Source organism: Amblyraja radiata, chromosome 3, assembly GCF_010909765.2.
Source record: "Amblyraja radiata isolate CabotCenter1 chromosome 3, sAmbRad1.1.pri, whole genome shotgun sequence".
NCBI classification, from domain to species: domain Eukaryota; kingdom Metazoa; phylum Chordata; class Chondrichthyes; order Rajiformes; family Rajidae; genus Amblyraja; species Amblyraja radiata.
Genome location: NC_045958.1, coordinates 95,541,187 through 95,552,334, shown reverse-complemented (window position 1 = coordinate 95,552,334; position 11,148 = coordinate 95,541,187).

Genomic DNA, 11,148 nt, shown 5'->3' with positions numbered 1-11,148 from the left:
ACTGGTTCTGGACTCCCCCAACATCGGGAACATGTTTCCTGCCTCTAGCATGTCCAAACCCTTAACAATCTTATATGTTTCAATGAGATCCCCTCTCATCCTTCTAAACTCCAGAGTGTACAAGCCCAGCTGCTCCATTCGCTCAGCATATGACAGTCCTGCCAGACCGGGAATTAACCTTGTCAACCTACGTTGCACTCCCTCAATAACAAGAATGTAATTCCTCAGATTAGGGGACAAAAACTGCACATAATATTCCAGGTATGGTCTCACTAGGGCTCTGTACAACTGCAGAAGGACCTCTTTGCTCCTATATTCGATTCCTCTTGTTATAAAGGCCAACATGCCATTCACTTTCTTCACTGCCTACTGTACCTGCATGCTTACTTTCGTAGACTGATGTACATGGACCCCCAGATCCCGTTGTACTGCCCCTTTTCCCAACTTGATGCCATTTAGATAGTAATCTGCCTCCCTGTTTTTGCTACCAAAGTGGATAACCTCACATGTATCCGCATTAAACTTCTTCTGCCATGCATCTGCCCACTCCCCCAACCTGTCCGAGTTACCCTGCATTCTCATAGCATCCTCCTCACAGTTCACACTGCCACCCAGCTTTGTGTCACCTGCAAATTTGCTAATGTTACTTTGAATCCCTTCATCCAAATCATTGCTGTATATTGTAAATAGCTGCGGTCCCAGCAACGAGCCTTGCGGTACCCCACTAGACACTGCCTGCCATTGTGAAAGGGACCCGTTAATCCCTACTCTTTATTTCCTGTCTGCCAACCACTTCTCTAACCATGTCAGCACTCTACCCCCAATACCATGTGCCCTAATTTTGCCCACTAATCTCCTATGTGGGACCTTATCAAATGCTTTCTGAAAGTCCAGGTACACTACATCCACTGGCTCCCCCTTGTCCATTTTCCCAGTTACATCTTCAAAAAATTCTAGTAGATTAGTTAAGCATGATTTCCCCTACGTAAATCCATGCTGACTCGGACCAATCCTGTTACTGCTACCCAAATGTTCGGCTATCTCATCTTTTATAATTGACTCCAGCATCTTCCCCACCATCGATGTCAGGCTAACTGGTCTATAATTCCCTGTTTTCTCTCTCCCGCCTTTCTTAAAAGGTGGGATAACATTAGCTACCCTCCAATCCACAGGAACTGATCCTGAGTCTATCTAACATTGGAAAATTGTCACCAATACATCCACGATTTCTAGAGCCACTTCCTTAAGTACCCCCTGGGCAGCAGACCATCAGGCCCTGGGGATTTATCAGCCGTCAGTCCCATCAGTCTATCCAACACCATGGGGGAGGGTGGGGGGGGTATGAGGACTGTAGTGTGGGTGGGGAAGAGCTGGGGTCACATGGTTTGAGGAGAATGGGGAAGACCCAGTGGAACAGCCACTGAGGTTAACAGTGTTGGGGGGCCTAGCACTAGGACCCAGCGCTGTCAAACACAGGGGAGTTGGAGTCTGCAGCGTGGAAACAGCGCCACTGATGGTAGGTTTTGTAATAACGCCACTATGTCAAATGTTTTATACACCTTGGTGGAGCGGGCCAAGGCCCTCATAGATCTCGAGGCCCTAAGCTTAAGCTTGTCTAGCTTATATGTAAATCCGGCCCTGTATGTTGGAGATTCAAATGAGGACCCATCGAGCACACATACACAAACCCATCATTAATTTTAGTATGAAACAAAATGCTGGCGAACTCAGCAGGTCAGGCATCAACTGTGGAGGGAATAAACACAACGTTTCAGGTCGGGATTCACATATTCACACACATATTCCTTTTTTGAACATCTGCCTCTCACTTTAAGTATAACATCAAAAGACTGGTTTAGCTCCATTGCCATGGACAGCCCAGTCTATCTCATAGTTATTTGTTTCACTCACAGTGAAGCAGCCAGAAACTCAACTGCTGCTCTGTATTAAAATATTTGTACGATCATTGGAGACAGGCAGTGCAAAGGCAAATCAAAAACATTCTCTTCTCTTATTAAGCCTTCAAATCCTTCAGGCTCGGTGGGACCAAGACTCCTTGCTGCTTCCTGCAGTTTTCTGAGTTGTGCAGTTAACACAGAGTGTAAAAGGACTCCAGAGACTTTGCAAGAATTGTCAGCCGGCATCAAATGGCAAAGTCCATTTTGACACACTGCATTTCAGTCACCCAGTCTCCATCCTTGCTGAATCTGAGTGGAACTGGCAGATGCAATGAGGGGGTCACCTTCTGGTTCAGATCTCCAACCTATGCTGCAAAATTTACACCCAACAAACAAACTGTAGATTGGAACCAGGTTCCAGAAGTCCCACAGAAAGTGTAGCTGCTCACATAACAACATCAAGGTCCAGTCAACTGTCTTCAAGTTGTCTCCTGTCTGTAAGTGACTGGGGTCCCTGAGCTAAAAGGTGCAAGAATTCACAGAACTCCTAGAGGGATATTTTGAATAGATTTCACAGTGGAGCAATAAAATGGAGACAAAAAACTGTGGGACTCATTTTAATCTGCCCACATCTGCATCAACTCCAACACCTCACCTCCACATCTACGTTTTTACCACTCACCTATTAGAGGGACAAATTAATGTTGCATGAGTAGAACAACCTCTGAACAGCTCCAGAGACCAGAGTCCAGTCCTAATCTGCGATACCCTGGGATATGGGAAGAAACCAGGGTCAACTGCACCCAAAGATACACACAGGTTATTGGGTGAGTTTGTGTGTGGACCCTGGGAAATCCGTGGATCCATAAACCCATCTTCATCAAAAAATCCAACAAATTTCCTAGGTTCCTGGGTGCGCAGATCTCTGTCCTTGACCCAGCAAATTAATGCAATCATAAAGAATGCCCATAAACATCTCTACTTCCTTAGAAGATTGAGGAGATTTGGTATGTTGACGAATGCAGGTGTATGGTAGAGAGCACATTGATTGGTTGCATCACGGCCTGGTTCAGCAACTCGCACACCTGGAAACAAAGGACATTACATAAAGTGGTGAACACTGCCCGGTCCATCAAAGGTACTGACCTCCCCACCTTCGAAGGGATCTATAAGAAGTGCTGTTTCAAAAAGGCAACGAGCAAAGTCAAGGGCCCACACCAGACTGGCCATGCTCTCCTTTCACTCCTGCCATCAGGACCAAGGTACAGGATCCTGAAAACTAATGTCCAGGTTCAGGAACAGCTTCTTCCCAACAACCATTAGGCTATTATATAACCATATAACTATTACAGCACGGAAACAGGCCATCTCGGCCCTTCTAGACCGTGCCGAACACTAGGAATGCCGACTAAACTCCAAACTCAGCAGAGTTCCAGGGTCTTTGAGCTTTGTTTTGTTTTTGCTATTCTATTTTGTCTATTTTATTAATTGAATGTTTTGTTTTGTTATATTTTCTGTTGAGTGCAATGTTTATAAACCTGCTATGCTACAAGTAAGAATTTAATTGTTCCTTTTCAGTACATATGACAATAAAACATTCTTAATTCTCTTGAATGGTCCGTGAGGCGATGAATCTGGGGAAGAGTTGATGGGAATGCGCAGGGAACAGGATCAGTCAACATGGGTCACAAAATGCTGGAATAACTCAACGGGTCAGGCAGCATCTCTGGAGAACATGGATAGCTGTTGTTTCAGGTCAAAACCCTTCTTCTGAAGACTGCACTTTCTTCTTCTGAGTTAAGGTCCTAACCCAAAATTAGTCATACTAATAAAAAGCAACAGAACACACAAAATATATTTTATTACATTGTCTATTGTCTATAGTCTAACATGAACATCCACCACAAGTTCCTCACTGTGATGGAAGGCGAAGAAAAAGTTCAATCTCTTCCTTTCATTGTTCTCCCACAGTAGGGGGCCTCGAGACTTCCGTTAACGGGACGATCTTGACTCGATTAGCTGGCGGCAGGCCTCCTTGTTGGGGCGATCAAGCTCCTGCATCGGGGGGATGTCAGCTCCCCATGCCAGGCGATCTGGCCCCGGGTCGGGGCTGGTCAAACCTTCTTGCTTCATTAGAGCTTCCCGACTCGGTCTCTCCCGAGACTGTGATATCTTTGATGTTAAAGTCTGCAGGCTGCGGTTGGATCATTGATCCCAGGCAAGGAATTGGCTCTGTTGGTAAGTCCACGGCCCCACGGTGGGGCTCAGGAGTCCTGAGCGAGGCCCCCAGCTCCACAATGTTAGGCCGTAGAGTGAACGGAGATACAATCTCCGGCAAGGTAAGAGATTGAAAGAAAGTTTCCCCCAACCCCCTCCCCCACCCCCAGATAAAACACACCAGAGAACATTCACACAAACTTTTAAAACACACTAAAAATATCGAAAACAAAGACGAAAGGACAGACAGACTGTTGGCGAGGCTGTGTCCTTTGTGTCTTAATTAATCAGTATTAATTGTATTAATCAGCATCTGCAATGCCTTTCTTTAGCTCAGCTATTGCCACGTGAACCAATATAAAGTTATTTCTTGGTGTTGTATGTTATCCAGTCATAAGGTCATAAGGTCCTTAGGAATAGGAGCTGAATTAGGCCATTCAGCCCATCAAGTCTTCTCCACCATTCAATCATGGCTGTGGAGAGGAGGATGGGGGTTTAAGAGTTAATGTGCACATGCAGATTACATGTTTCACATGGTGAGCCTGCATTATTTACTTAGAATTGCTAGCTAATGAATTATTGGTTTTGCAGAACTCCAGAATGTCTTGAGAAACACAAGTCTGTTCTATACAATAAGGAATGTGCTAACTGTGTGGTTAGCTGTGTGATTAGCTGGACCGGGGAATGTTCATCTATAAATATACTGCCTGTGAACAGAACAATTGAGTGGGACTGCAAGAGGCAACGAGTATGTAACCGTACTCATAGTTGCTCTCCCACTCCCGCATGCGTTATAAAGAGGAATTGTTACATTCTGAAAGTTACTCATGTGGTTTGTTGTCTGATAGCGCGGAGAGAACTTTAACAGCTATACTATCTCTCCCTGATAACCACATTCTCCTGCCTTCCCCTAACCTCTGAGACCTGTACTAATCAAGAATCTTTCTATCTCAGCCTTAAAAATATCCATTGACTTGACCTCCACAGCCTCCTGTGGTAAAGAATTCAATAGATTCACCACCCTCTGTCTAAATAAATTCCTCCTCATCTCCTTCCTAAAGGAATGGCCTTTAATTCTGAGGCTATGATATCTAGTCCTGGAGTCTCTCACTATTGGAAACATCTACTACACATCTACTCTGTCCAAGCCTTTCATTATTCTTTTTGTTTCAATGATGGTCCCCCCCTCAACTCCAGCGAGTACAGGCCCAGTGCATCAAATGCTCATCATGTGTTAACCTACTCATTACTGGGATCATTCTTGTAAACCTATCATATGTTAAGCAAAAAAGCAGTCAGCAAAATAGACTATACATGACCATGATCCCACTCAAGCTGTCCACAGTGTACACATGCAGGATAAAGGGAAGGTAAATTTAGTGCAAGGTAAATTCCAGTAAAGTCCAATTAAAGATAGTTCGAGAGTCTCTAATGAGGTTTATGGTAGGTCAAGACCGCTCCTTGGTTTGTGAAATTTCTACACACAATGTACATGGTTTCCTGATGGCCAGTATGGACACGGTGGGCCGAAGGTCCTGTTTCTGCCAGACATTATCACGGAGATCATTAATAACAGTGAGCCATCGACTCGTGTGTGTAGGAAGGAAGGAAGCGCAGATCGCTGGCGGGGAGAAGGTTGCGAGCTCCACACCGACAGCGCAGGAGGCCGAGGCCCGACCCCGGTGTCACCGGGCCTGAGAGGCGGCTACACTCGCGGTGCTTCAGGCCATCGCCGGCGACCAGCCCCGCTGATCACCTCACCGGCCGTCTCCCGTGCCCCTTGGAAACCCACTGGCTCTCTCCCGTCCACCCTCCTTCCCGCCCAAAGATCATAGAGCGGAGCAAGATACGCCGCTCAGCGAAAAAAGCGTGGTACATCATGGGTGATTGTTCGCGCCATTTTAATAGGCTGACTCGATATTGTCATGGCGTCCACATCTACAACCAGAGCTCACTGTTCTGCTATAAATTGCTCTAATCGTTAATGTAGACGACCCTACCTGTCTTTCTACAGATTCCCCAATAACAAAGAAAGGTGAGGACATATTATTATTTTCTGTCGATATTATTCTGTCCTGTAAATGTTATTTTCGGTTCCCCCGTCAACGGTCATTGGGAAACTAGGTTTGTTGGTATATTAGAAAGTTATTAGATTTTTAAAAAATAGATCTATATTTACCGTAATAATAAAGTCATCAATTATTGTACTTCTGTACATTTTTGTTTTTGTTCTTGTAAGGCAGGAGTCTCCAAAATATGACCCGCGGGACACATCTGAACCATCACCAGATTTTTCAAGCTCAGATTCGAGTCGGGGAGCGCAGCGGCCTGGGGCTGCTCTTAGTGTTGTTACTGGTTAGGTCCCTTGAATTGTCAGAGCTGAGACATCACAGGGCTGCAGTGAAGAAGGGTGCAATGGTGGGGTGGAGATAGATCTATTACATTCATCCTTGGTGTGTCCACAGGACAGCTCTTTGAACACCTCCTTGTATAGTGACCTACGAACAGCCAGCAGACCTCTGTCTCCCATCCCATAACACATCCCATCACTTTCCACGAAAACCACCAACCTGACAATTCCCCAAACCCATATTGCCTGTTCCACCAGGGGCGGTGCACGATTGGCAGCCTCGCCAATAGTCTTGTCTGGTTTTCCATCCGTTTTTTTAAATTTTGAGTGTGTTTTAAAAGTTTGTGTAAATGTTGTCCAGTTTGTTTTATGTTGGGGGAGGGGGAAGCGGTCGGGAGAAACTTTTTTTTTCAGTCTCTTACCTTGCCGGAGATGCGATGTTTTCCGGGTCGTATCTCCGGTCGCTCTGCGGCCTAACATCAGTGGAGCTGGAGGCCTCTTCGGACTAACTTTGGAGCCCCTCTGCGGGGCATGGACTTAACATCAAAGCAGATTCCTTGCCTGGGATCATTCCAATCGTGGTCTGCGGACTTTACCATCGAGCTCGCAGTCTCGAGAGAGGCCGGGTTGGGAGCTCCAAAGACGCAGAGGTTCGACCATCGGGGGTCCGATCTGACACCCCCCCCCCCCGACACAGGAGCTGATGATGTGGAGACCCAAATGCCGCCGGCTACGGGAGTCAAGATCGTCCCGTCAGCGGAGGGCTCGAGGCCCCCGACCGCGAGAGAACAAAGGGAAGAGATTGAACTTTTTTTAGCCTTCCATCAGTGAGGAATGTGGAGGAGTCACTGTGGTGGATGTTTATGTTAAAATGTATTTTGTGTGTTCCATTGCATTTTTTTTATATGACTGACTTGACAAATTGAAATTCCTCGTATGTTGGCTAATAAAGTATTATTGTGATTGATTGATTGTGATCTAGAGTGGAAAGCCTCTTCTTGAGATTATTTCAAGATGGGTGATTTCCACTCTAGGAGATCAGGGATGTCCTCCTTTTAGAGGAAACGTGGTTGCCCCACACACTGCACAACACCCTACAGTTGTGGATGATGCCCTCACCTGTGTCTCCTCCATTCGTACAGCTCCACCCCCCCCCCCTCCCCCCCACCCTTCCCCCAGGCAGAACAGGTTTAGGGTTCCCGTGGCCCTTATCTTTTACCCCACCAGCATCCACATCCAAGCGAACATCCTATGATATTTCCACCAATTTCAACGTGATGCCCACTCCAGGTCTTATCTTTATGTCGCCTCCCATTTCTGCCTTGACAAGAGACCACTTTGCCCCGGCACCCAGGTGCGCTCATCCCCTTCACACTCACGTCTCCCTTTCCACTGCCACTTTCCCCTGTCACCGCAAAATGCACTGGACGTAATGGCCCCAAATTCACATCTTTTGCAACGTTTCCTGAAGGTTTGCAAGTGTCAAATGCAGCAAATGGTGTTTTAGAGAAATAAACAAACTACACACCAGTTAGTCTCACACAATTAGCATTTATTTTGCTGGAATCTATACGTGATAACAGCACATTTTGAAAATTTCAAAGGATTGGAAAAAATCAATTTGTATTTTTCTGAACATAGAACAGTACAGCACAGGAACAGGCCCTTCAGCCCATCATGTCCCTACCAAATTTGATGGCTGGTATTCCTTGGAGCGCAGGAGGATGAGGGATGATCTTATAGAGGTGTACAAAATCATGAGAGGTATAGATCAGGTAGACACACAGAATCTCTTGCCCAGAGTAAGGGAATCGAGGACCAGAGGATGTGGGTTTAAGGTAAAGGGGAAAAGATTTAATAGGGATCTGAGGGGTAACTTTTTCACACAAATTGTGGCACGAGCTGCCAGAGGAGGTAGTTGAGGCAGGGACTGTCCTAACTTTTAAGAAACAGTTAGACAGGCACATGGATAGGATAGGTTTGGGGGCATATGGTCCAAACGCAGGTAGGTGGAACTAGTGTAGCTGGGACATGTTGGCTGGTGTGTAGGCAAGTTGGGCCGAAGGGCCTGTTTCCACGCTCTCAGAGTGGATTTGTGAGGAGTTGGGAGGGTTTGTGGGGGGAGGCGATGAGGGGAGGGATTAGGACTGGGATTGGGACGACAGATGGCACAATGGGCTAAGTGTTCGGCTGGCAACCGGAAGGTGGCCGTTTCGAATCCCGCTTGGAGTGCATACTGTCGTTGTGTCCTTGGGCAAGACACTTCACCCACCTTTGCCTGTGTGTGAATGTGTGTGAATGTGTGTGAGTGATTGGTGGTGGTCGGAGGGGCCGTAGGCGCAGAATGGCAGCCACGCTTCCGTCAGTCTGCCCCAGGGCAGCTGTGGCTACAGAAGTAGCTTACCACCACTGAGTGTGACTGAGGAGTGAATGAATAATGCGATGTAAAGCGCCTTGAGTATTAGAAAGGCGCTATATAAATCCCATCCATTATTATTATTATTAGGAAGGGGATGTGTGAGTTTGTGATGGGACAGCATGGGTGGCTTTGTGAAGGGACGGGACGAGATGGGAGGGTTTGTGAGGAGAGTGGCGGGGATGGGGTGTGTCTGTGAGGGGAGGGGACGGTATATGTTTGTGAGGGGAGAGGACGGGAGGGTTTGTGAATAGAGAAGACTGGATGGGTACGTTTGTGAGAGGGGGGGTGGGTGAAGGGGGTGCGGGTAGTCGCTGGGGATGGAGAGAAAGTGCACCATGGTTGCTGCTGCAGCTGTGGGTGGTTGGTGGAGGCCTAGAGGGAGAGGAGAGATCCTGAGGGAGAACGAGTGCTCCTGATGGAGGAAACGGAACCTGAGGAAGATGGAGAGGTCTTGAGTCTGAGATCCTGAGGGAGAGGGAGAGATCCAGAGAGATAAGGAGAGATCCAGAGTGATAGGGAGAAATCTGGAGGAAACATAGTCTGCTGGCCTGACCATGTGGTGTGATCCATGGAAGTTTCTCGAACGTGGGTGAATCCACCCACCGCCTCCCCTTCATCTTCGTGGACTAAGTGCAGGTAAGTAGGATCAGTACTGGAGGGCATTGGATGGTCAGAATGGACGTAATGGGCCGAGTGCCTGTTCATGTGCTCTGTGTGATCCATGTCTATGAATTATTCAACAATTTCTATTGACAGATTGAAATTTGTACAATCTTCTCCACTCCAGTCTAAGCCCTTTCCTGAATTTCTAGAGAAACATCAGAATCAGTGGCTGAACCTTGCACCTCTGCTCGCAGTGCTCCCTTTATTAATGTCCCCACCCTGGTCTTCTCCCCCTTCCTCAACTTTACTGCCATTTGATTTACAGTCAACTGTGTTGCTCTTGTTATTTGTCAAGGAGTCATTTTGTTTTTCTGTCCTGGTACGAAAGGGCTGCCTTTTCATCTGATTCTCTTGGTGAATCGTATTCTAGAAAATCATCCTGTAAAAGTCTGCAAAAGCTGGGGTGGGAATGGGAAATGGTGAAGATACAAAGTTTTATTGAGCAGCGTGGGGGTAATTGTGAAATGTTCACAGTTCCATCAGCACTTGTTCACACATTTCTACCATAGATCAGATCCACCCTCGTTCTGGACATACCATCTGATAGATCGATTCCATTCCCCCTTGGTGTGTCCACGGGACAGCTCTTTGAACACCTCCTCGTATAGTGACCTACGAACAGTCAGCAGACCTCCCATCCCATAATACATCTCATCACTTTCCACGAAAACCACCAACCTGACAATTCCCCAAACCCTGTTCCACCAAGAGTGGTGCACGATTGGCAGCCTCGCCAACAGTCTTTTCCGTCCATTTAAATTTTTTTTGTGTGTTATAAAAGTTTGTGTAAATGTTCTCCGGTTTGTTTTATGTGGGGGGAGGGGGAGTGGGTCGGGGGAATCTTTTTTTTTCAGTTTCTTACCTTGCAGGAGATGCAATGTTTTCCGGGTCATATCTCCAGTCGCTCTGCGGCCTAACATAAATGGAGCTGGAGGCCTCCTCGAACTGACTTTGGAGCCCCTCTGTGGGCTGTGAACTTAACATCGAAGCTGATCCCTTGCCTGGGATCGCTCCAATCGCGGCCTGCGGACTTTACCATCGAGCTCGCAGTCTCGGGAGAGGCCGGGTTGGGAGCTCCAACGATGCAGAGGTTCGACCAGCCCCGACCCAGGGGTCCGATCGCCGGCACGGGGGAGCTGACACCCCCCCGATGTAGGAGCTAATCGCCCCGATGTGGGGGGGCCGAGATCATCCCATCAACGGAGGGCTCAAGGCCCCTAACCGCGGGAGAACAAAGGGAAGAGATTTAACTTATGTTCGCTTTCCTTCCCCGTGAGAAATATGGAGGAGTCACTGTGGTGGATGTTTATGTTAAAATGTATTGTGTGTGTTCCATTCCTTTTTATTCGTATGACTGCTTGACAAATTAAAATTCCTCGTGTGTTGCAAAGCATACTTGGCTACTAAAGTATTATTGTGATTGATTTATTGTGATCTAGAGTGGAAAGCCTCTTTTTGAGATGATTTCAAGATGGGTGATTTCCACTCTAGGAGATCTTGGATGTCCTCCTTTTAGAGGAAAGGTGGTTGAACCCCACACTCCACAACACCCTATAGTTGTGGATGATGCCCTCATCTGTGTCTCCTCCATTCGTACAGCC